Here is a 27,442-nt window from a genome sequence, read left to right as displayed (position 1 = left end):
TGCAGACTCATGAGTTGCTTATTGCAATCCTATATTCTTAGTTTGGAATTTTCTTCAGAGAGATTTTTTCTATGCCATTCCCCAAATTTTGGGCACTGTGAGACCATTTATTTCACAAACAGACTGAAAAATGATCTGAGGAAGATGTTGACTTTTAATAGAGATGTGTTTTAGATGTGCATGGGTTTGTATGTGTGTTTGTTTGTTTTGTGTTTTGTTTTGTGTTTTCTTTTAGCATTCCCAACTAGAATATTAAAAACAATACTTCTGTTGCTGTTCTCTCTATTCTTCGTCAGTTGTAAATGAGTTATGGAAGCCCTTGATAAAGGTCTGAAGATACCCATCTCTGCTCTCCTTTTCCCTTGGATCTGATACCTCTTCCTAAACCAGACCTCAAATCACCACACTTTTCTCTCTCTTCCTGCTCAGAAAAGATCTGGTATCAGCTGAGTGGATTTGTTTAGACTTCCTGGTAGATATTTTCCAAAGTTCTTTCTATGTTGTTGATTAATGATGAGCTGATTTAGGGCATTGATCTTCTTCATTAGTCTAACATACATGCATTCTAACATACACACGTGTGCACACTCCCTTCAAAACAGGACAAGATCGTGTCTCTTTCTTGGGGGTAAAGGAAGAGATCTATGTTACCTGATAGGAATTCCTCAACCTCAAGGAATACAAGTTCAAAGCTATACTGATCTGGGAGTCCTGTATGTCATCACTGCCCTCTAGACCCAATAAGCAGGTCCATAGTCAGTCATCCTGGAATAAGCAGTAAAACATGCCTTAACCCACAGAACTCTGATTAAAACAGTGGTGTGCTGTAATAATGTCCGGCTTCCTATATAATGAAGTGATTTTTGAGCATGATTGAGTAGTTATGATAATATCAGATGTAAAAATAAGCCTGAGCGTAGATTCATAAATAGTATCTTCTTCTGCACTGGTTACCATAGGGTCAGTAAGAACTTCCATTTCATGGGGACACTGTGGTTGTCCATCCTTTGGGACCCAAAATGTAATCCCTTACTCCACTCCCTCTGTAAGCAGTTGACTTAATTATTCCAAGATTCTCCCCAGCTACTGGATTTTTCTATCCCACTGATGTGGTCCTTAGGTGTGCCCATGTACAAAGCCTAAAATTATAAGCTTGATTATGGCAGAGCAGTTAAGTTCATAACTATTGAACTATTAAAATTGAACTAAGAGAGTATTGGCACATGTCTTCAGTCCCAAAGCTTAGGAGGCAAAGGGATATCTGTTAGTTTAAGGCCAGCAAATGTCAGGCCAGCCAGAGTGCATAATAAGATCCTCAAAAAAGAGTGAGTCAATCTATAAACAGCACTTGAATAGGATGTTAGTCAGCCTTCTCTCACTTTAACCAATGTCTGAGGTAGTCAGCATCTGAAAGAAGAATAATGAGCATCTTGATCCAGTATTGGAGATTCAAGTTCATGACCAATTGTCCATGTTGCTCTGGGGCCTGAGGTGAGGCAGCCAATCACAGTAGACAGGCAACAGGAAAACCACTAACCCCAGTGCTGTGTGTGTAGCTGTTGCTACCCTGCCTATGTTCTGGGAACAGGCCCCACCCAGCTTCCCTTGACTCCACAGAAAAATAACACACACAAATCTGTTGCTCATTTTCAACTTGCCTTTGGACACAATTGCTGGGTGCTACTGTCTCTCGCCTGGAAAAACATGCCCTTATCAATAGTGTTTGTTTGTTTGTTTGTTTGTTTGTTTTGAGACAGGGTTTCTCTGTACAGCCCTGGCTGTCCTGGACTCACTTTGTAGACCAGGCTGGCCTCGAACTCAGAAATCCACCTGCCTCTGCCTCCCAAGTGCTGGGATTAAAGGTGTGCACCACCAAGCCCAGCTCCTTATCAATATTCTTATCTCTGTCCTAAACTTAGTTGCTCAGTTACATCTTGTAGGAGCAGCCTGTATGGTCTCTTCGTTTTGAGATCTCATGTCTGGTCAACTTTAATCCATCAGAAGCCTGGCTAACTCTCCTCCCTTGTGTCTATCTCTCTTCCTCCAGGGACCTGGAATTCCTGCCTATTCCTTCCACCCAGCAATTGACCTATGGCTTCTTTACTGACAGATCAAGAACTAACTGGGGAACAGGACAGCATCAGAGCCACCCCTACACCCCAGTGCTTGAAGACAAAAGGAAGAAGAAGAGAATACGACTGATTTTCCCTCTGGGCAGTCACACCCACACTCACCTACACACTACCTAACACATCTCATCACTATTTCTCTAATTTTGGTTCTTCATTCCAGCCAGGCTTAAAACTTATGGGGGAGACCTCAACCCCACAATCACCCTTCATCAGCCTCCCAAGGGCTGCAATTCTAGGCACATACCATCATACCAGAGTGCGGGACCCAGTTCTTAAATGTTCCATCACTTTCCAACAGCAGCCTGAGAGTGATCAAGTCCCTTAACTGTTGGATTCTGGGAACATTTATGGTATAAAGTATTGGAAGTAGCCTTATGGACCTTGACTCGGTCAATGTATTTTTCAAATATTTTGTCCCCATATAAGACTCGATATTTGGGCCACCGTCATCTAAGAGAATAGTAATAGAATTCAATGTTTGATCCCTATACTTTTACTCTTGTCTTATACAATTTATATCCCACACAGAATAATTAACTTTAAAAACAAAACAGGGTACTTATATTTTGGTCAAAATGTAGTTACACCTCTAATAATTGTCATAATTATAAAAATGAAAGAAAATTACACACATACACACTTTATACAAATGCATGCACATGTGCACACACACATATAAATTTCACATTTTGAACCAGAATACAGTTCTGCGATTCCCTACAATAAAGGAAAATCATGAGGTGATATAAAGGGGTGACCATCCTTGCTATCCCATTTTGCCTGGGGTCCTAGAACATGAGTGCTAAGTACTGGATACGTTCTTTACCTCTAAGCCTGGTGCTCATGACAGTAGGCTGCTTTGGGGAAGCTGGTAGCGAATCATGCAAGGCTTGCCTTTCCAGATGAGTTGAGGAAATGGAGGCAGATGTTTAGAGAAGCCAGGAAGCTAGGATTGAAGAAGTGGATACCAGAATAAAGAAAGCTGAACAAAGAAAGACAAGAGCTCTTCAGATACACAGAAGGGTCCCCTTTAGGCACAGGTTGAGGTCCGATGTGAACATTTATAACAGACAGCTTCTGAGTCCAAGGAGTGAGAGGATAAGAGATGAGTTACAAAACCCTTGGGAAACACACAGAGCTGACATTCATTTATGATCCCAAGGCCAAGAAGGGAAATATTTCATAGTTCAATAACCATGAGGTCAAATCCTCAGAGGGCCACTATTTTGGTAATGGGAGTAAGATATCTCTAGATTAATAACTTCTGATAAGATCCAGCTGCCTCCAAGCAACTCAACTGTGCCCAAACTGAACAACAGCATGATTGCTAAGGTTGTTTTAAGAAATACAACAAGGTCAGGACTGTAGAAAGAAGTTAATGACTAGAAAAAGGAATAGGCCAAGATGCTTCAGGTAGCAGACAGGGACTCTAAAACACTTATTGTCTATATTACCTGTATGTTTAAAAAATGTTATGCAAAAATTGGGCATGATAAAGAGGGAGCATGAAAATATGAGAATACTAAGAAATGTCTGTAGGCCAAATATATACTAAATATAAAACACTCCTCAGAGGTGTGTACCTGAGTAGATACCATAAAGAAAACATCAGTGAATTAGAATATAAAGCTTAAAAATCCAAAAAGACCAAAAATGTAAGCATCACTGAGATATGGGACAGTAACAGTGATGATAACATTAACATCCATGTAACAGGAATTTAAGGAGGAGTTAGGAACAACAAAAAACTTGAAAGAGTGAAGTCTAAAACTTATAAAATTTGATAAAAACTAGAAATCCAAAAGTGCTTTTTTTTCCCAACTTGACAAGGACCGAGATGTAACTAGAAAGAATGAATCATAATTGAGAAACTGCCTCCATAAGGTTGGCCTGTAGGCAAATCTATGGCTGCATTTTCTTGGCTGCTGATTGGTTTGGGAGGGTTCAATGGGGATGTTGCCACCACCCCTTGGTGAGTGGTTGTAGATCCTATAAGAAGGCTAAGCAAACCATGAAAGCAAGCCAGTAAGCAGCGTACCTCCATGGTGTCTGCTTCAGTTCATGGTTCCACATTCCTGCCCTCTTGACTTCCTGCCCTGACTTCCTTCAGTGATAGGCTGTTACCTGGGAGTATAAAACCTTTTCCTCCCCAAGTTGCTTTTGGTCATTGGTGTTTCATCCCAGCAATAGAAACCCTGAGACACTGAAGAACCAAGAAATCCAAAGAATCTAAGAATAGTAAACCTCAGCAAAGAAGCCAAGGCAAATGGTGAAAGTGGGGATAAGATAATACTCGAGATAAACTCTTAAAAACAGCAGGAGGGATTGTGTAGCTATCACAGATAGAAACGAAAATAAGAGCATGCCTGTCTTTCTTATAAAAAAACTATTCAATCCAAATGACAAAAGGAAGATATGTTTAAATTACTGAAAATTAAAACAAAAAACTCTAACGGAGATCTCTTTATATGGTAAAAGTATCTTTTTTAGAGACAAGTTAAAGGAAGATTTCATACAGACGAAAGGAGAGGTGACTCATTATCCAAAAACAGGCGCTTCCACAAAAATTGAAAAAACTATTTGTGTCCAGAAAATGTATTTTCACTGTGGTGAGAGTGTCCCAGAAGTGGGAAGCCTCCATCCATGGCTACATGAATGTGGGGCAGAGGTTCATGCCATAGAACAGCATGAAGATGTGGATGTGGGCAAGAACTAGGCCTGCTCCCTGTGACTTATAGGCCAGGCCAGGCCTCATCTCCTAGGTCCTCCACACCCTTCAAAATGATACAACAGTATATCAAACACAAACTTACAGGACAGGGCGTACATTTCAGATTCAAACCAACAACTAGAGTATATATGAGAGACATTAATGTACTTAGCCATGGGTATTGCTAAATTGGATTTAAAAGACAGTAGTCAACTATCTATTTTCTGAAACATACCACTTTCTAAATAGATTTCTAAAACTAGTAACAAAAATAAGTCAATAGTCATACCACATAAGTACTGATCAGAAGAAAGCTGATGAGAGAGGGAGATGAGAGAGGGTAATGGAGAGAAGCATTGACTAAAACTCATTATATACATGTATGATATTGTTACACGATACATGTGTTCATTAAAAAAAAGCTGAGGTGACTGCATTAATGCACAACATTTTATAGTTTTACCATTTATAGTAGGAAAGGTAGGCACCGCCTTTTGGTAATTGATCATGAAAGGAGAGAATCAGTGAGGACATAGAAGACTTGAATGATGCCATCAACCGCTTTAACCTACAGCCAACAATGGGTTGATCATCCTTGGCAAGAGTAATTCAACAGTACAGATAATATTCTGTGTAAGTTGATACACCAAGTATGGTCTCTAAACATTAGAGAAGTAAACTTGAATTAAGGAGCAGACATGTGTATTTAAAACAGCGATCCTCTCTAAATACCTGGAAATTACCCTCTAGGGCAAGAAGGAAGTCTCAAAGACTAAGAGAAGGTATGAGTCTAATGGGACTAAGCACACGACTTATCAAAAGTAACAGATTGCCACTAGAGTGGGGCTCAGAAGGCCAGTGACTCTAAACAAGTATGTACATTACAAAGGGAGAGAGTCTCAAGTCAATTGTCTTGGTTTCACAAGGAAATCAGAAAAAGAAGAGAGCGGAAACCCAAAGTAAATGAAAGAAACAAGCAATAATACATCCATGTTAATAAAAGCTACCTTTATTGAACATCTATTGAGGTCTGGGCATTGTCTTAACTACTTTATGCCAACTTTTTTAATGATCACAATTGGATGCTAGCTAAAATTATTCTTATTACTATCCTTTATTTCAGATAAGAAACTGTAGCTTGCTGAATTTTAGCAATACCTCCAACTTCATACTTAGCTAAAAGCTGTAAGTGTAATTTGAACTCAGATCTCTCAGTAGACTGTAGATCTGTAGATTTTTATACAGCAAACTTATAATATTAAACATTTTTATTATCTGCATATTTTATATATGCATACATTATATAAACAATATACAATATATGTATAAATGCAATGTGCAGATACATGTGTGTATATATATACATATATATATATACTATATTACATATATATGCAATGTGCATATTACATGTATAAATTCACATAGACTGCTAGTTCTTTTTTTAACTAGGAGGCTACCCTGCTAATATTCTGAAGACTGGTTTAGAGGTCAGTCCTTCATACTATCATCTCTGAAAATTGTCCTTCCAGTGAAATGATCTGCCATGAAGGACACCTGTGGAAGCAGATGTGACTAGAGCCATGAAAAATTTCCATTTGTTCCTACGAGTCTATCCAGCTACAAGTCCTTGGCTTATGGAATCATGGGTGAGCAGCCGAGTCTCACTGTGTATTCCATGGCCATTATAACTCATTAATGTCAATATTTCTTCAAAGGGAGAAATCCAGCTTTCCTAAAATATCAGGACATCAAACCTGCGTTTTTAACATAAGATATCAAAAGCACCCCTCTCCTACCCACAAAGTCAGAAAGATCCTGAGTCTGTGACTGCTGTATAATTATTGTGTCACATCAGGCAAGTTAGGGCCTTTCCAGGTGTGCAAACTCTCAGCTGTAAATGGAAGTGGGAAAGCTCTCCCTGTGTTCTTCAGTCTTCTCTGCCCTTTCCATCCTACACTGTTGACAGTTGTGAAGGCCTTAACAAGATGAGCCTGCTATATTCAAGTCGCAGGGTGCATAAAGGTTAAAGTGAGACCATATTAGTGACCTGCTCCAAACTCCAAACGTTTCAACGGCTTCCCATTTGTCAAAATTAAAACTTTTTTCCTTCTAGCAGCCATGCAAAATTAATCCCTTCTGCTCTCTTTTTTTTTTTTTTTCCTCAAACACCTAACACTCCTCTAACTTGAACGTTTTTCCTTTGGTTCCATCAGTTTGCTACAGATGCCTCAGAAAGTAGCGTAGACTTGGTGGCTTGAACATATACATTCCTTTCTCTGTCCACGCCATAACTTTGTGTCTTTACGTTTTCACACATAGTAATCACAGAGCCTATACATTCTTTTCCCCACTGTCTAATCTTGCAGTTCTGGAAGGCTAAGATCAACATGTCATCAGGCTAAATTTCTACTGAGACCTCTCTCCATGGCTTCCAGGTGGCCACCTTCCTGCTGGATTATCACGTGATTTGTCCTCTGTACTTGCATCCCCAAGGTGACTCCTTCTGCCTTCAAAACCACTACAACAACGACTGCTACTCCTTCTCATCCTCCTCCTCCTCTTCCTCTTCCTCCTCCTCTTCCACCCTCCTCCTTTTCCTTCTCCTCTTCCTCCTCCTCTTCTTCCTCCTCCTCCTCTTTCTTCTCTTCTTCCTCCTCTTCCTCCTTCTCCTTTTTCTTCTTCCTGTACATTATAGGAATATCATTCAGACTGGATTAAAGCCGTATTAATGTCTTTGCTATGAGTACTCAAAAGAATGAACATCCTACTATTGAACATGATAATTTTTTTTAAATCACCACTCTAAAGAGCCTATCTTCAAATACATTATAGAATACTAGATCTCATGGCTTCAAGCCTGGGGTAGATGACACAATTCAGTGTACAGTGCCTTCTATACAGAACCCCAGCCAAACCAGCTTTCTGTATATTGTTACTTTTGCCTCATGGCCTTTGCCCTGGTTATCCTTCCTTCTTGTAACACAGCAAAGTTACAATAGCATCTACTGTACTTTAGTAACTCTAAGGCCATTCCCATAACATAATGCATATGCCAGTTCTTGGCCAGAACACATTTGTAATACCATGTTTTCTTTAATTCTCTGGGTCTTTAATCAAACAGAGAACATGTTTACTGTTCCGTTTCCCTTGTTTTCCCAACCTTCTTCCTGACTGGTCTTTACTTCTCAAGAGGCTCCCACTGATTCATCCATTCCAGAAAGATGCACTGGATGCCAGCTGACCTACCAACCACTGTTCAAATCTGGGGATGCACAAGAGAATGTCAGGATCAGGATCCTTCAGATTTAATAAGTATCCTTATGGTGCACACCAAGTCTGCACACATCAGTCTAGAGAAAGGATGTTTGGGAGGCAGGGTTCAAGACAGGGCTTTTTTGGTATAGCCCTAGCTGTCCTGAAACTCACTCTGTAGACCAGGCTGGCCTCAAATTCACAGAGATCTGTCTCTCTCCACCTCCAGAGTGCTAGGATTAGAGGTGTGCACCACTATCACCTACAAGGAAGGACTATATAACAGGAAGATTTCTAGAAAGAGTTGGTAGTAAAGCAAAGGTTTAGAGGGTGAAAATGGATACACTTATAGTTAAGAAATGAATTTTTCTAGACTGTTAATATCATGTGTAAAAATATCAAAGCACAAAGCAATATGACATTGACAGAAAATAGACAACCAGTATGAAATAATGAGATGTGGTGTGTATAAGGCTAGGACATTTAAAAATGTATGTTAATATATCATATTCTGAAAATCCTAGCAAGTGTGTCCAACCAAAGACCCAGGTTATGTCCACCCCAGGTAGTGAGGAAGACATTCCAATACAAAATTGTAAACTTATTTAAAACATAGGATTTATTATTATTATTATTATTATTATTATTATTATTATTATTATAACTGTCTGTGCTGTTCTCAAGAATAAACTTTTTAGATGACAACATTATATCACAGTATCAAAAGAATGGGCACATTTGGAATCTAGAAAGCAATGCAAAGTTCTTAACAAAGGGATAGATTGATGACATCTCTAACTTAAGAAGTTAAACCTGTCTTTATTGAAGAGGACGAGTTCTAAAACTGCTCTTGACAGAGGAGATGAGTTAGGATATCACACTAATTCTGTTAGGAAGGAACACGGTGGCCCAGAATCAAGACAGAGGCAACACAATGAGAATGCACTGTATGACCAGATGGTATACAAATGAAAATCTACAGGGTTGGTTTCCAGTTCAGAGCAGGGAGACGAACAAGAAAAATCTGAAATAACTCCCAAGTTTTAGAGGTTGTCACCAAAAGAGATGACACTGTCAGTAATTATGGGGAGGAAAAAATGTTTGTAGATATATTGAGTATAGATACACGTAAGATATTTTTACAAAATATCTACTAAGCAGTGTGTTAATCTCTGTAAACATCAAATGAGGATTCATAGCTGAGGACAAGAAAAGTTTCAGGGGCTGGAGAGATGGCTCAGCGGTTAAGAGCACTGACTGCTCTTCCAAAGGTACTGAGTTCAAATTCCAGCAACCACATGGTGGTTCACCATCCGAAATGAGATCTGATGCCTTCTTCTGGGGTGTCTGAAGACAGCTACAATGTACTTACATTAAATAAATAAATAAATAAATAAATAAATAAATGAAAAAGATTATATATATATGAAGAGAAAAGAAAAGAAGAGAAAAGAAAAGAAAAGAAAAGAAAAGAAAAGAAAAGAAAAGAAAAGAAAAGAAAAGAAAAGCTTAAGTTTCAGGTAGTTGACACCTCCTAGTCACCTTTTCCTCCACGACACAGATCAAGCCACACACTGTAATCTCAATCAATGCAAAGGATATTTTTATATGGGATTGTTTTCATGTGTTATTAAGTATTACTAAAAAGACATAGTACATCAATGATCCCCAGCCGTTTTTCAACATTTCCTAAAGAAGAGATGTATTTTGGATTCTCCAAATGTGGGTGGATGACTCAGTGGGGCATGGGATTAACATTGACCGTGCTACAGTAACAGCATAAAAATTTCATGATCCCATATTATAAAAGCAAATACACGCTTAAAGTCATTGTAAAATGCTTTCCCAGATACCCATGTGTGTTCATCTGAGTACACAAACCAGACAAAGGATACATTTTCTTTTTCTGTTTACAAATGAGGACACTGACTATAAAAGAGATTAAGAGATATGTGCAAGGTCATACTTGGCCTTTAATATTCAACACAAAGTCTACTGGTTTGTAATCCTGCTTTTCCAAGACACCAAAAAAGCTGATCCCAGAAAACCATGCTAATGATGGTTATATGACCTGTTCCCCACAATGATTTGGCAGTGACAGAAATTTAATCACTTAACCAATTTGGGACTTTCCACTTACTAATGAAACTGCATGTGGAAACTATTGAACTTGACACCTGCACATTTCTCTATTGGTACTGTTTGATGGTTATTGATATTAAAGAGGTATGTGTCAATCATACAGTACTTCAAAATGTAGCCCTTTAAAGTAGACTAACTCACAAAAAGCCTCCAGTTATCTCCTTGGCTCTAAAGGGTTATTAAACCTAGACCTCTGCTTTCTGCCTGACTTATTAAGAAAAACTGAATTTTATATGAATCATGATCATTAATATTTCATCATTTCTGTTGGCAATTCTCTAAATGTCAATTTCCTGAGCAGAGCTTTTGAGATAACATGCAGATCATGTCATTAAGAAGTAGAGGAGCATGGGATTGTAGAGAATGGTGCTGATGTTAAGGTCCTGTTCCCCAATTGGTTCTTGATCGATCAATAAAGATGCCAGGGGCCAGAAGTCAGAATAGACCCTTCCTTTCATCAGTTGCTTTTTGTTACAAGTTTGATCACAGCAAAGAGAAAAGTAAGAAATATATTACCCTACATAGACAGTCAGTGTGATTATAGATAGGGAAATGACAACTGAACATCTTAGAGTTAAGAATCCATTCTGCTAATGTTCACGTTCTAACAAGCTCCTGAGTCTATTATGTACACCATAACGCTGAGAAGCAAATCACTGCCTGTTAATAACTTGGCAAATATGTTATCAAAATGAAGCGTGAGGGTTGCAGATAGAACTCAACTTATGCACAAATGCACAGGTGCTCAGTTTGATCTCAGGTCCCACAGGGAGGGAAAAAAAAAGGTGAGCTCTGAAATGGTTGGTGTAATGTGAATTAAAATAATAATTATGAGATTTATTGCATCTCAGAAATCACTAGTTCTTTTGGTACAGTGAAATATAATACCTAGACAATGTCCCGAGTCACGGCAAATAAATTCCACAATGTAAACTCTAAGTAATTAACTTGAAGAACATCCAGTTTCATACTGTTTCTGTCGCTTGGCTTTCTCTCATAACAAAAGATGTGTATATTTTTTTTCTTTTTTTCTAAAGACTCAGTTCTTGAACTTTGGAAATAACTGTTGAAGTGTTAACTAATTTCCAAACCATCAGTAGCTTTAGTTCTTCTTAATATACTTTTAATTAAAATAGAATTATAGCATTTCCCCTTCTATTTCCTCCCTCTAGCCCCTCTCAGAAACCCTCCCTCAAAACTCTCCTAATGGCTCTTGACTCACAAATTGACAGTCTCTATTATTATTATTATTATTATTATTATTATTATTATTATTATTATTATATGTGTATATTTATTCACAATATATACAATCTGCTGAGTTCATTTTTGTATATGGTTTCAGGGCTGGCCACTTTGTATTGGAAAACCAATAAGGGTGCTCACTCCTGGGAAGGCTAATTCTCCCTCTCTCTGCAGCCATTAGTTGCTTTATCTAGGGGTGGGGCCTCATGAAATTTCCTCCCTACAACATTAGCACATTTACTGATGTTTATCCATTCCTAGGGTAGAAAGCCAAAATGCCTGGAAGTCTGCTCTGAAACAGTATCCCTCAGATATGGCTTCGTTGCTTAAACATTTAAAACGATCTGCCTTTATAAAAATGAGCATATTTTATGACTGATAAGACATATTAATTTCTTCTTCCTTTTCGAAACAAGGTCTCAATATGTAGCCTTGGCTGTCTTGGAACTCACTATAAATCAGGCTGACCTCCAACACACAATGATCTGTCTGCCTCTGCTTCCAGGGTGCAGGACTTAAGGTGTATATTACCATACCTGGCTTAAGACATACTAAAATTTTGACAGTGACTTTGAGCAGAATCAGTGTGATAACTAGGAGACAAAAGCCACATGGTCAGTCTGATTTTCCACAAGCTCGTCAGCACTAGTTCATTTTTACCCTTTTCTTCAGGGTAAAAATGCCTAAGTGATGATGGTTATGGCTTGGATCTCCCGATTCATACGCTAGTGACTTGGTCGACAGCCTGTGGAAGAGGGGGAAACTTTAGGACATATGCTAGAGAATACTTTACACAGTGCAGATCATCTACTCATTGCCACAACTTACAGAATTCTGGGGAAAAGTAACTGCATGTAACATGTAGCTGAACATACAAAGGCATATATATATATATGTCTTTCTATAAGCAGCTGTAGCAAAGTGTCAGGACGAGATGACTCATGAACAACCGAAATTTGTATCTCAGGCTTCTCAAAGGTGGAAGGCCTACATTTGAGTCTATATTTGTTGCCTGGTGAGGATCTCTTCTGGGTTACAGTCTCCTATCTTATATCCTTGCATCAAAGAAAGAAAATAAAAAACCTCTCAGGGATCTGTTTATAAGGGATCCTAATTCTATTCCTAATCCTATGCATGAGAACTTCACCCTCCTGACACAATTACTTTCCAACTGTTCAGCTCACAAAGGAGTTAGTACTTCAATATATAAAGTTTAAGAGATACATAAGCATTTAGCCCATTGCAGTGTGTTACAATAAATCAAGTCATAGACTTGATGTGATCTACAGATTGAATATTTTCACTATCATTATTAAATGATCACTCCATAGATAGACTTACAGTGAGAAGTTAGCCACAGGTGATTCAATTAGTGAAGGTCTGTCAATCACTAACTAAAGGTGAAGGTTTCCAGACAGTGTCATAACTAATCCTTATGCCTCATCTGTATTTGGCAGGTATGAAAATTGAGACTGTATGCATATTAATTTGTATAGCCAGACCATGAACTTAGTCTCTTTTTTTTCCGGTTCAGCCTTCACTCACACAAGCCTGAGTCCAAAAGAAAAACAAACAAACACAAAACTGCATTTGGATGTTGGAGGTGCTGCTGTTGTTGTTGTTGTTTTGTTTTGTTTTGTTTTGTTTATTTTGAAACTGTCCACAACAGAAAAGAGTGAGGTCACTATGTCCTGGTTAATTTTTTTGTTAACTTGACAAGAGCTAGAGTGATCTTAGAAGAGGAAACCTCAACCGAGAAGATGCCTCCTATAGATATTGATCTATAGGCAAGTCTATTGGGAAACTTCTTGATTAATAATTGGTGTGGGAGGATCCAACTCACTGTGGGTGGTACTACCCCTGGGTGAGTGGTCCTCAGTTGTATAAGAAAGCATATAATAACAACTAGTGAAAAAAAAAGATTGTGAATTAGAATCTGTGAAGAGACAACATGACCAAGGCAGTTCTTATAAAAGACAGCATTTAACTGGTATCTTGCTTACAGTTGCCGAGAGTCATCAGTGCATTATCATCACAGTGGAAAGCAGACAGGATGGGCATTGGAGTGAAAGAAAGATGAAATTGCAAGACCTGTAAGTCATATAAAGTACTCAGAAATTGCTGGTTGTTTGTGAGCCTAGAGGCTGCCTGGGGCTGAAAACAAAGAAAAACAAACCCGGGTATGCCCCATAGTTAAAACATCCCTAGGAACAGCTTGACCATAAAGATAAAGAGGAATGTGAGGACATAACAGGGCTATCTGAACTGAGTCAACAACTCACAGAACTCTGACACCCTGACCTGCACGTATTTTTTGCTGATGTTTGAATAAGCCAATAGTGTGTCGCTATGCTGAATTCCCCACCCCAAAGCCCTTTACCCCATAAAAACCTCTAGCTTTCGAGCCTCGGGGTCAAATCCATTGTCTCCTGTGTGATGTTTCGACCCGGAGCTCCATTATTAAACTGCCTCGTGTGTTTGCAGCAAGAAGGATTCTCATGTTTCTTTGGGTGTGCTCTCTCTCCCGAGACTAGAGTGGGGGTCCCCGAAAGGGGGTCTTACAGGAGCAGTAGCTGTGGGCTTTACATCCTGATCCACATGCAGCAGGGAGAGAGAGAGACAGAGACAGAGACACAGAGAGAGACAGAGCAGAGAGACAGAGAGAGAGAAAGAGAGAGGCCTGGGCTTTTGAAAGTGCACTCCCAATGACACGCCTCCTCCAACAAGGCCATACCTCCTAATCCTTCCCAACTGGGGACCAACATTCAAACATATGAACTTACGTTTCATTCACTCTCATTTAAACCACTGTATCTTTCCTCTCCAAAGTTGGTTTGGGTCAGTGTATTATCACAGAAACAAAGAAGTAACCACTCGACATGCTTCAGGGTCTCCTCCCATATCACAGAGAGGTCATAACTGTTAAAAAGTAATAGATTGGAGAAATGACTCAGAGGGTAAAGTGGTTGCCACAGAAGTGTGAGTACCTGAGTTTGGTTACCCGGAACCCACAAAAAGTCAGACCTGGTAGCCTGTAACATCAGTTTTCCCATGGAGAGATTGAAGATGGAGGTAGCAATTCCTGAAGCTTGCAGACCCCCTAGCCTGACTTATGTAGCAGCACAAGCAACTACCTCAAACAAGGTAGAAACACAGGATTGATATCCACATGCATACTGTGACATGTGTACAGCCACATGAAAACACACGTATATACGCACATGTGTATACATCCCACTCACATACACAAGAGACTTTTTTTTAAAGAATTAAACAATAACAACAACAAAAATGTTTAGGACTATCTCTGTGCTTCCTGAAAGCCTTAGCATCATGTGCAGTTCAGTAGACAAGGTTCCAGGAAATTCCTTGAGAAGTTCAAATCCATGGTTCTAATCCATGATTCATACTTAGGTCAAGTTCCATTTCTACTCTAAGTTTAATAATAATAATAATAATAATAATAATAATAATAATAATAACAAAAGACTTATATAATAATAGTATAGTTTGTTCCCCCACCCCTACCCCCCCCCACACATCACTATTGTTTTGGTATCCGTTAAAAAGAATCTGTCATCGAAGCATAAACGCCCAGGAATGAATTATGGCAAATATCTAACAATTACCTTACTTCTAACTGATTAAGCAAAATGGGTGATCCTGCGGCTGATTAAACCCTTCTCACCTGGGAAGAGCTGCATCAATTTCCTTCGCTGTTACGTGGAGCAGTCTAATGGTGTTTCAAAGATTTTAATGAATGGGGCAATGTTGTGTTTCCCATTAATAGTAAGCAGAAAGACAAGCTAAACATAAAACAGACCCTTTTTAGGAAACCATTCTTCAACCCTTACTGGCTTAAGAACCAACAAGCGAAGTGTGGGTAAGGGATACATTCTGTTTGTACATGGGGAATAATGAGGGAAGATGTAGCACATTATTAACAGAGGGCTATTCTGCACCTGCTCTGGAAGATAAATACACATTTAGTCTTGGAGCCAGTCCATAAATCAAATCTCTTTCAAACAGGCAGAGGCCAACCAATGCTGGCTGCAGCCGGTTTGGAGAAAGAAAGGGCAAAGAAGGGCCGACTACTAGCACAAAACTGTAGCCACTCTTCCATGCGACCATGCCATCTCTACCTGAACCTGAGGCCAAGGTGATTCACAAGCAAGAATTTGCTTGACCTAGCCAAAGCAATCCATTACATTCTGTCCTCTGCATCCAGAGATAACCAAGGATGTTCATTTCAGATCCTGGCTGATCCAACGTTTGAGTAGAAAATGAACCGAGATGAGAGATGCCCAGCTAGTCTGTGCATATACAAACAGACCAACAGAATGCTTCTGGATCTAAGCCATTCATCTGCAACTGCTTTGGGCTGTTGTTGTTCTTATTAGTAGTAGTAACTTGATTTCTTTTTCTTTTTTCTTTTTTCTGTGTTCCAGACCCCTCTGTAGTGGAATTTAATCTACTGGGTACAAATAAATGAGTTAAACCGTACTCATTTGCAAACAGCAGGAAGAAGACATGAATGCTGTAAGCAACAAAGAATTCCACTCTAGTGTAGAAATTGGCAAGGTGAATTGGAACAGAAGTCTATGAAAATTTCAAGGTGTTTTTCTGAGGGTACTCTTCTATTTATATGACTTAATGTTAGCCTCACTCCTGTAGATTCTATCGAATACCCCACCCTTAAGCATGGAGGAAGAAGATATGGAACCCTTACTTGTTTCTTTGTTTTGCTTTTGCTTTGCTTTATAGAAGAATGAAAAGGAGAAGAGCTGGGTGAGAGTGGAGGCCTTGGTTTGAGTTCTAGCATTTCCCTGTGTTACCTTGGATGATAGTCTTTACTGTTCTTGGCTCACATCCGGGATAGAAAGAGAGGCTGAACTAAAACAAACCTGCGTAGTGTGCTCAGTTACACAGGTAGAGTGGAAGAAATTCTGATTCCTTTCCTGGAGGCTTGGAGAGTACTATACAAACCAGGAGCCTATACATGGGTGACTAGGAGGAGGGGCTGGAGTTTTAAAAAGGTTTGAGCTGGGTTTGGTGATGCACATCTTTAATCCCAGCACTCAGGAGGCAGAGGCAGTCAGATCGCTGAGTTCGAAGCCAGCCTGGTCTTCAGCCAGGACTACATAGAATAAACCTGGCTCAGAACAAAACAAAAACAACAACAAAAATAACAAACAATTGAAGTAGCTGCTGATCATTGAAAAGAAGATGGTTTTAGGAAATAGAGCCACCCATTGTTTTCTGAAGAACTGGACAATCCACTCACCCCCAACTCCATGCTCACCTGTGGATCTGTCCGCACAGGGCACAAGCCTTCTCCACCATTTTGTCCTCTGATTCAACGAGCTCCTTTAAACATGTAGCTAAGACATCTTCTTTCCCAACTGACCCTATACCCTACTCTGTTTTCCTCTTCTTCTTTGAGCTTATCACTACTTACCAGTGTCCACATTATGTTATGTTTCTCCTTCCCTGTCTTTAGACATGCGATGAGAACAGAGGTCTTGACTGTTCTCTGCATAGCTAAAACAGTAGCCAAGAATGAGTAAGCACTTAATAAATATTGATTGAGTGAGCGAGCCCATGCCTGACAAAGACAGCAGTATACTAGACGGCAACTGTGGAAATCCCCTAGCTACATCTAGCTTTTGCCAGGCTCTGTTCCCCCTCCCATTCCCAGAACTAATATTACTGGCTATCTAACTTGGTCTCCCTATACCCAGCCCACTTGTTCATCTGTATCCCTGCCTTTCTCTGCAGGTATTTTTATTTATCACACAATACCCCTGGTGTAAGATGGAAGGAAACAAACAAAACACAACCTTCAGCTCCTGGAAATAATTTGAAACTGCTAGACAAGAAGATCTTCCATCTCTTCCAGTTCTTAAAACTGGCAGATTCAGGCTTCACCACCACACAGATCTGCATGTGTAAGAAAGAGGAGACACATGTGTTCAAATTCCCTTTGCCCTATAAATGGTTTTGCTTTCCCCTCCCCACTCTGCCTCCCCACCCCCTACCCCCCCCCCCAGCCAGTCCCTGGGCGAGCTGACCAAGTGAGGCAGGCCCTTCACAAAGTACCTTACCACCTGCCAGTCTGAGCCGGCCAACAATCACAGCACCAGTGCTCCCCAGTTCCTGTTGGTGGAGAGATCCAGTCCACTCCTGAATGATGGGATTTACAAAGACAGCTGTTGGGCTCTGCAAACATTTGGGGGGAGGGGCAATGTGAGATGGGTTGGTACACTCCCCTACTGCTTTTTACTGAAAGAAACAGCTGCAATCTTCACAATTCAGGCAAGTAAACAAAAGCTGACAGCGCCAGGCACCAAGGCTTTCTGCAGCAAGCATTCAAAGGATGTCTCCACATGGGGTCTACAGCCAAGTGTCAAGTCTCACTGCTTCACAGTAGAGGAGAGGCCAAGCCCTGCCCTGAATGTGCAAGTCGGAATAAAGCAAACATCGCTCCAGTCTTCCCTCCTCCCATTCCTGGTTGTCATTCATGAGTATTTTCAAGTTCCAGAAACCTGTGTGTACCAGCAAAAATGGTGTTCTGCTCTCTGAGAGGCTAGCCTGCCTGGGCTCGCACAGGAGCACCTGTGTTGACCCAGATACCAGATTCCTGCACGGGAAGGGGCAGCCTTCTTTCTAGGCTGCCCCTCTGTTTCATCTGCTGGTCTATTTGCCTATACAGAAAATAATGTTTATCTGTTATTTTTCCCACCATCCCCCCATCTCTTTCATTGTCACGGCCATCTGTCCATTAGAAACATTATCTTTGGTTGCTCAGTTGTGAATCCAGGTGACAATCAGGACGAACGGTCAGTCCCTTTATGTTTCCTTTGAAGAGTTTAAAGACCAGGGAATGGGAGGAGACCCAAACAGCTTTGTGTTTGTTTTGAGGTCTCTATTTGAAATACTTGTTTTGCAAGCAATGAAACCTGCTGGCCCGGTGGCCAGCTGTTTACTGATATACTAAAACCTGTTATGCAGGAGCTATTTCCTAAGTAGGCTTTGATTAAGAGAGATTTTTATTTTGTACTTTGTAGATTTATTTATTTTACTTGATTGGTGGGGGTGTTTTGCTTGCATGGGTTCATGTGCTTTTTGCCTGTGCCTGTAGACTGCGGTGGGGGTGAGGGTCAAAAGAGGATGTTGGAGCCCTTTTTTGAGCCACCATGTACGGGCTGGGAATAGAACCCAGGTCCTCTGGGAGAATATCAAATCCTCTTAACCAGTGAGCCATCTCTCCAGCCCCAAATATGTTTTGGTTTTGGTTTGGTTTTAGTCAAGGAAGAGGCTAGAGAGATAACCCATGGTTAAGAGCACTTCCTACCAGAGGAGCTGAGTTTGACTCCAAGAACTCACAGCAGACAGCTCACAACCACCTGTAATTCCAGAGGACCCAATGCTCTCTTCTGGCCTTGAAGGGCTTCTGTACTTATGTGCACATACACACGCACATGCACAGGCACACACACATACACACAATTTTTAAAAATGTAGCTTTTAAAGTAAACAAGACTCTTGACATTTCATGTATTTTCAATCTTTTGGGCTGACTTTAAAATTCAAATGCTCTGTTTCCCCTGCCTGTCATTTAGGGGAATTTAGCTGACAAGTACTTGCTTTTTTTTTTTTTTTTTAAAAGAATTCCTCTGTCCAATACCCACACCCAAAACATTGGACAGAGGTCAAAGACCCCTATGGAAGAGTTAGGGGAAGGATTGAAAGTCCTGAAGTGGACGGCAACCCAACAGGAAGACCAACTAACCAGACCCCTAGAAGCTCCCAGAGACTGAGCCACCGACCAAAGAGCATACACAGGCTGGTCGAAGGTCCCCAACACTTATGTAGCAAAGGACTGCCTTGTCTGAACTCATGGGAGAGACTGCACCTAATCCTGAAGAGACTTGATGTCTGGGGGAGAGGGGAGGACCTGCCCTCTCAGAGTCCAAGGGTGGGGGAGGGGAGAAGCCTCTGGGATGTAAATAAATAAATAAACAAATAAATTCCTCTGCCTTTAAATTCAGCTCATATGGCTTAAGAGAAGAAGTGGGCGTGGCCCATGTGGTGGTAAATTTCTTTTGTCACTATGACATAAATTAATCCTTGATGAGGAGACTTCAACTGAGGAGGTGCCTCCATCAGATTAGCCTGAAGGCTAGTCTGTGGGGACATTTTCTTGATTAGGGATTGGTATGGCTCATCCCCCCTGTGGGTGACATTATCCCTGGGCAGGTGGTCTTGGGTTGTCTATGAAAGCAGGTTGAGCAAGCCACAGAGAGCAAGTCAGTAAGCAGCGCTCCTTTCCATTCCTCTTCTGTTCCTGCCTCCAGATTCCTGCCCTGCTTGAGTCCTGCCCTGCCTTGGCTCCCCTCAATAATGGACTGTAATCTGGAAGTATGAGAGAACATAAATTCATTCCTCTTCAAATTGTTTCTGGCCACGGTGTTTATCACAGCAAAGCAGGACAGCTTATGACGTCTGGCTATCTGATACTCGGAATCGCTGTCAGCAAAGGCCTTGCCTCCGGAGAAAATAAACAGAGACAATGTCCCATGAGCTCATCTCACAGACCATCTTCAAAGCTGAGTGGCCAGACTCAAGGAACATCTCTCTCTGACAGACCATCTCAAGACACATAGGAATGGTTGAAATCCCTAAACAAGATGAGAAGAAAAGGTATTTGGCTGCTGTCTGAGTGTCTGCGATCTCTGAAACTCAGTCAGCAACATTCATTAAAGGGACTGCGGGAGTGAATGGAAGAGAATCAGCATCAGTCGCCTCAGCACTAGATCACCTCAGGACTAGTTCACAGCCGCTCCCTCAAAAGCTTCTTCATCACACCACAGTTTCACCTGAGGAAAGAGGGGCCCACGGGAGGACTCTACAGCTTCATTATTCTGAGGCCAAGGGCATGTACAAAGCCAACACCCCCAGCCATTGCTGTGTCTGTGAGCTTGACGGCAGGTATCCACTTGCTGAGGCACATCTCCTCTGACAAGCTGTCCTTGCCGGTGATATCTTTAGTGGCAGTGAAGAACACAGTGTATTTTTCTCAGATTAGGAATTGGAGACCTAGAGAAGATAATTTGTGTTACTCCACACAATCTAATAAGATGTCTTCTCTCCCCGCCCCAGACAGGCATGGAGGCACTCGCTTACAATCTCAGCACTGGGGGGAAATTGAGTGAGTAGGATCATGAGTTAGAGTCTAGCCTAGGCTACATAGTATGACCTTGCTTCAAAGAAAAAAAAATTAGTGTGAGTGTGTATGTGTGTGTGTACACATATGTATAAATGTCATGAAATGACTGTCTTCCTAGTGGAGTGATATTGATGCCATGTGCCAAAGACCTCTGTATTTTAATATATTCAAGAGTTAGCGGAACTGCTTGTTCACTAGATTCGTTATTTATAGCTTTTCTGTGAGAACTCGCTTCACTTTATGTATTCAACACTTGGGATGATCACTACCTTAGTCCATGTGCTAATTGATACAGAAAAGTTTCTAGGTTTGGAGGATATATAAGTTTATATTTAACTTATTCCTGCATCTTATCCAGGAAATGAGAGCCAGATGTCTCTGCATGTGTGCTATTTGCTTTAAGCAAGATGTCAGGCAAAGATAAGAGCAATTCACTGATTGGTTACTGTGTCTTCCCACGGAGTACATAAAGCATCTTTGGGCCCTCTGTTATTTTGCTAATCTGTTTATCTCATCCTCACGGACAGCTCTCTTCATCTGAGCAGTGGGCGTTTGTCCTGCGAGGACGGTTCTTCCTGGAATTCAAGATGACACAAGTTATGGACAGTAACTTACCACGGTGCCTTCCGCCAAAGTAAAGGAGCCAGACGCCAAAGGAAGGCGAAGATGCCAGACTTTCATCTGGCTTTTAAGTAGTTACAGGCCAAAGTCAAGAGTCCGTGCTTCTTACGAAATGCGGTTTCTGGGTGCCCGCCCCTCCACATCTCATACACCCCACAATTTAGGACAGATTCTAATAAAACGTAAGAAAAGGAAATCTTCCCAAGTGTTCTCTTGTTTGTGGATGAAGAGGACAGGAAGTTATCATAACAGGATTCTTAATCTCAATTCAACCGAGGGGTCCCTGAGAGGCAGAGACTGAGAATAACAGCTTCCTTAGGGGAATTCCCAGAGAGAGTCTGAGTGCACAGACCTCCTATTTTCCTTATTCCCTGGATTCTGTTGCAAGAAGACACTTGCAGTATGAGCAGAGATGGTTGCAGTCCTGTGTCCACACAAATCTGCCACCTCCTTATTCCTGTCTGGCGTCTCCACAGCCCATCTCTTTGTGCTCAGCCTTCAAGGAGAATGATCTGTCCTTCAAAATGTTGACTGCCTTTCCAAAACTGGAAGTAAAAGCTAAACAGACTGAGCTATGTGAAGAATTTTAGCACTGACTTCTCTCTTTCTCATTCTCTCTCTCTCTGTCTATCTTCTTCCCTTCCTCTCTTCTTCCTCCCTTTGAAAATGTCATCTTAGTAAAAACAATTTATTCACTGGGCAGTGATAGCACACTCCTTTAATCCCAGTGCTCACTAGAGAGGCAGAGGCAGGCAGATCTCTGTGAGTTTGAGGCAACTCTGGTCTGCAGAGCAAGTTCCAGGACGGCTGGAGTCATGCAGAGAAACCCCCCCCCACCCCGTCTCAAAAAAAAAAAAAACAACAACAACAAAGAAATAGCAACAACAACAAAAATGTATTTATAATATCATAAAAGACCTTTTTAGAGTCTCTTTTTAAAGGGAGGTCCTAAAGGGAAGTGAATGTCCTGTTTATTATTTTTCTTTCCTCCGGAGTTTGTGAAGGATTGGGCGGCCCGGGGAAAGACAGTAGTTGTATCTCTGGCTATCCCCACTCTTTTGAGGGATCCCCTACAGGCCCCACTGCTCTGCTCTATAAAGAGTTTACAGCTGCCCTCTTTGGATGGAAATTTGATGAAGAACCATGCTCCTCTCCTAGTCTGCTTTTGCTGGTGTCTTGGATGTGCTCTCTGAGTCTAAGACATGATACATTATACATCTAGGGACTTCAACATCTGTTTGGCTCCAGAGGGAACGAACATCCTCTGATTTCTTAATCTTTTTCATCACAATGGAGGGACTCTGAAAGGAGCAGTTGAGCACCTGGGATGTTCACACAGGAGGACTCAGTTTATGCTGACATCACTCTCTGTGTCTGTCTCTGTGTCTCTGTCTTTCTATCTCTCTGTCTCTGTCTCTCTGTCTTTTTCTGTCTCTCTCTGTCTGTCTCTGTCTCTGTCTCTCTCTCCTGTTGGATCAGGGAAATGACCAACTATGGTCATTGCAGAGCTGTGTGGTGAAATAAAAGTCAGTATGAGGAGAGAAACAATGAATGCACATCTCTCAGTTCCTTTTCATTTGAGTATGCATCCTCGGTGCTGACACAATGGGGATTTGGTGAGACTGCAGAAGCCTCTCGATATTAGGTAATTTAAGTACAAAAATGTAATCTCATAACTTTAAAGGGGGAGGAGTAAGGTTGAATATTAGTTTAAAAATGCTTGGAGACCCTATTTGTCTGTTCTCCATGGAATGCTACTTTCATAATCTTCCCAAGTAATCAGAATTAATAAAAGTGATATATATTTATGTATATTTTCATATATATATGTATATGTATAATTTCTAATATGTAGCAAATGCTAAGATAACTTACCAAGAAGAAAGAACTATTATTTTTACAGACTAAAACACTGAAGAAGTTACATCACCACCTTAGGTCAAAATGGCTAACAAGTAGAGATCAGCCATGCTTAGGTGACACCAAAGTCCTTTTTGCTGTATCATTAAGGAAAGCAGTGTCCCAAGAACTTTCCACTCTTTATGTATCTCAAAAAAGTGTTACTCATCTCAAAATATCAAACATTAAATCAAGACACTGAGACTGTTTAGAGACAGCATCTGGAAAAAGCTGATGAGAATCAGAAAATTCTGGAAGCTACATATCAAAACTTCAATTGAGAAGATGGTAAATATTTCACACAAATAATAGAAGCTGTGTGGGGAGAGGGGCAATAATTTGGACATTGGACATGTAGGGCCAACTGTGAGTGGCAGACAATGATGGTAATCCCAGGTAAGTTTGCTGAGAATAAAAGTTTCTTTACAACAGGAGAGGAAGAGAAAGCACTGACAATAGGCCTCTTGGTCACTAGAAGCATCTGAGTAGTTACTGAGCACCATCTGATTTGATTGACACTTGGAGAACATCTGCCTTTAGAGATGCTTGGCTTAGCTGGGTTATTCTTTATCTGAGATGTTTGGACCAAGCCCTGGAGATCACACAGAAAGTTGTCAATGTGTTTTTGTCTGAGGGAAGGGCAAACATCTCCCCTCAGATCCTCAGAGCAAATCTTTGGGATCTGCGAGCCGGTAAGTGAATTTCCTACCAATCCTCAACACAGCTTTGTAAAATTGGCTCTCATCTTCAGAGAGGAGCGCAGCAGAGCCATGTGATGAGCTTCATGTTAGGGTGGGAGACAACGGAAGGCAGCAGCGAGGTTTTGAGCATGGGAACTTAGAAGCTGGTGGAGAAAGAAGAAGGAAGAAAGAAATGATCAAATTCAGCGAAGGATCATTAAATTAAACCAAGGGGAACCTGAAGCTGATCTGAGATGGCAGGAGTCTGTGAGTCACCATGTAATCTGAGTATCCCCTTCTGTTATGGTAGGAAAACCTGACTTTGGGGATGTACACTGACCGGTGACTTTGAGTCTTGTGTCAATAGAGGAGAAAAAAAAATGCTTGAAAATTAGAACCATTAAATGTTATTGTTCTAACTGCTCTAGAGAGTCTTGGCTTCAACTCCCAATCGTAATATAGTTTAGGAAGCTGTGTCTTGGAAAAACCATAGTTTATCCACTACCTACTGGCAAACTCAGGTCTCTGTCTATAAACTCGAAGAGTAAAATTAGATTTCTAAGATATTCAAATGTGGATAAAGATAGCTGCCAAATTTTCTTTCAGAAGAAAGGAAGGAAGGAAGGAAGGAAGGAAGGAAGGAAGGAAGGAAGGAAGGAAGGAAGGAAGGAAAGAAGGAAGGAAGAGAAAATGAAAATAAAACTAATCTGAACTACATAAAATGTATAAAGGTCCATTTTGGGGGATACAGCAAACCCATACCTCAGTCCCTCTACAGTTTTAAAGAATGAATTTCCCTCTTTTGGCTCTGAGATGTTTTTACAGTATTTTAAACATTGCTCGGTACAGTCTCAATTTGTCTTAGGAAATGTGTACAGACCCTTGGTCTGTGAAGAATAAAGCACACATGGCTGCCTTATTTGGGTTGGTGAATTAGATCCTGCAAGCCATGGATTTTCCATGGAGGTTGTCTTGCCAATTTGTGAGGTCAGCTAGCGACCGACTCCAGGTGTGCTCCTAAGGATGCACCCCCCCCCCAGTACTCCCTCCACCCTTTCAGTTAAAATTCGCTATTTATTAAAATTATCACTAGAGTTCACTTTCAGTCAGCAAGTCTTTAATATACACATACATGAATGCACATTCACATGAACATGCATTCTCTCTCTTTATCTCTCTCTCTCTCTCTCACACACACACACATATATATACTCTTGTACATAAGCACACACTCACTCTTATACATACATACATGTACACATACATATACACATAATACACATTCCATATACATACATACATGCATGTACATTCATATCCACACACACTCACACTTATACATAGATACCCCACACAAATATACACTCATACATAGATATGCACACATATGTACAGATACACCCACAGGCACACATGCGTGCACTTAAACTTTTCCAGTGCTTCATTTTCTATTTTTTTTTTTTTTTAAAGATTTACTTATTTATTTATTATATGTAAGTACACTGTAGCTGTCTTCAGACACTCCAGAAGAGGGAGTCAGATCTCATGATCGGATGGTTGTGAGCCACCATGTGGTTGCTGGAATTTGAACTCCTGACCTTCGGAAGAGCAGTCGGGTGCTCTTACCCACTGAGCCATCTCACCAGCCCGCTTCATTTTCTTATATCTGACAGAGTGAGGGTGGAATTGAGACAAAAACAAAAAATATTTGGAAGTAGTACCATTTGATATTTATTTCCTGAAAAAAAAAATCTATTTTGAATAACCTGCAACTTTATGTAATTTGGGCATGCGAGCTATTTACACATGTGAATGTATGTATCATTTTTCCCCAGAGACTCAAGTTAAATGCATTTAGACTGGGGAGCTGCCAAAGTGAGTTGAGTGTCAACTGCTAGACCTTCTAATACTAAACTGAAACACAGGCTTCCTGTGCCAGTTCACACTGAAGCTTTATAATATGTGGCCTTGGAGTCGATGCATAGTAATCTCTTGGGATAGCAAGATCCAATTAAAATTCAGTTCGCTGTCTTTAGGAAAAACATAGGTAGTTATATATCCTTTGAGGGGAATCTTATGAAACACACACCTGAGTTTTAGATGGCTACTCATTTGACTGTGAAGTTGGATTGCAATTCTAGTAGGAATCAAAGCACAAAAAAGAATTCAAATAACATCACCCTGGTATTTCCTGGTGTGTTACCAGGAAGAAAAGAGCCCTGGATAATGAATGCCTTACACACTTGCAGGTATTACCAACCACTTAGCAAAACAAGGCTATTGTTACATGCAAGGCTCATTCCTTTTAGGGAGAGTAGAAGAGTGAATTGAAATGTGGCTGACATTTCTACCACAGGATAATTTTTTTTGAAGTATCATGTTGAAGGTTTCTTCTTCTTCTTCTTCTTCTTCTTCTTCTTCTTCTTCTTCTTCTTCTTCTTCTTCTTCTTCTTCTTCTTCTTCCTTTTGTTAGAAAAAGAAATGGGGAAAAAAACTAAGAAGAAGCAGCGGAAAATGGGAGGGAGATCTATAATCCAGTATTCATAAGCAATTCCAGACACTCCATCCATAACTCACTGGAAGACATTAGACTTCTAAGCACAGAAGCCATTAGCAGCCTTTTCTAATTCTCTTTTGGTTCGCAGAGGGAATGACTGTCTATATTTTGCAATCCTGCATACTGCTTTTAAAAAGACAAAAATACACAGTAGATTGAACAGAAAACACAGACAAATGCTTTCTATTAGATTCATTAGTTGACTGCTAAGACGAAACACTCCAGCACACAAAAGCCTCCCCACCCGGCCTGACGGTGCCTCCGTTTGCTTCTTTTCCACAACAAAGCATTCAATGTATTTCTCCAAATGGTTTTAAAAGCCCACCATATTGCCTCAGAGCCACCTCTCCATCCCCCTGTCCCACTTGAAATTCTAATTGACAGTACTTGTTTTGATGCAGACCACAGATGGACTGGTGAAACACAAGCAATTGGTTTATTATGCATCCATATTGAAGCACTAAATGGGGTTGTACTCGGGTGATTTAGGGCTATAGCTCATTTATTCCTTCAACAGCAGTACTAGTTAAGGCAACTTGAGATGGTGTAATAAATAAAGCCCATGGTTCAATAGCCTGACCTTCAAAGCACAAGTGACCCTCCAGATGTAGGGAACTGGGATCCCTTCGCCATCTTCAATAGTCATGGAGTCTTCAGTGTTGTACCGGATGATTTGAGATGTACCTGGGTTTTGTTTGCTTGTTTGTCTTTTTTATCCATTTTTAAATAACGTGTGCCTCATTGGGACCATTCCTTACTTGCATATCATGTATATTCTGCTCATATTCACCCCTCCACCCTCTTATCTTCCACACCAATCCTTTTCAGTTCTATGCAATATAGTCCCAATATGGCTTCCTCACTCTCTCAGTCTCTCTTTTCCTTTGTAAGCTAGAGTCCACATTTGAGAGAGCACAGGTGGTCCGTGTTCCTTTGAATGTGACCTAATTAGCTTAACAACGTGATGATTCC

The 27,442-nt window shown here is 40.6% G+C and overlaps 2 long non-coding RNA genes across 4 annotated transcripts in view; one reads left to right on the top strand and one right to left on the bottom strand.

Annotated features, from left to right (window-relative positions):
* Gm33782 overlaps window positions 1-17,925 on the bottom strand; it is a 53,447-nt gene extending 35,522 nt beyond the window's left edge. The window contains exons 1-2 of one of the 3 annotated variants that reach the window (XR_871976.2): window positions 17,584-17,925; window positions 16,787-17,424 (exon numbers count right to left, since the gene is read on the bottom strand). This is a non-coding gene — a long non-coding RNA (predicted gene, 33782). The remainder of the gene's footprint in view (window positions 1-16,786; window positions 17,425-17,583) is intronic. The other 2 variants (XR_871978.2, XR_871977.2) reach the window with 2 other exon arrangements.
* A 348-nt stretch (window positions 17,926-18,273) lies between these two features.
* On the top strand, window positions 18,274-21,505 carry Gm40748. The gene is made up of 3 exons (XR_871975.1): window positions 18,274-18,323; window positions 19,842-20,187; window positions 21,241-21,505. It is a non-coding gene; the product is annotated as a predicted gene, 40748 (long non-coding RNA).
* The last annotated feature ends 5,937 nt before the right edge of the window (window positions 21,506-27,442 follow it).

This window comes from Mus musculus, chromosome 10, assembly GCF_000001635.26.
Source record: "Mus musculus strain C57BL/6J chromosome 10, GRCm38.p6 C57BL/6J".
NCBI classification, from domain to species: Eukaryota; Metazoa; Chordata; class Mammalia; order Rodentia; family Muridae; genus Mus; species Mus musculus.
This window is presented reverse-complemented; position numbering and strand designations above follow the sequence as displayed.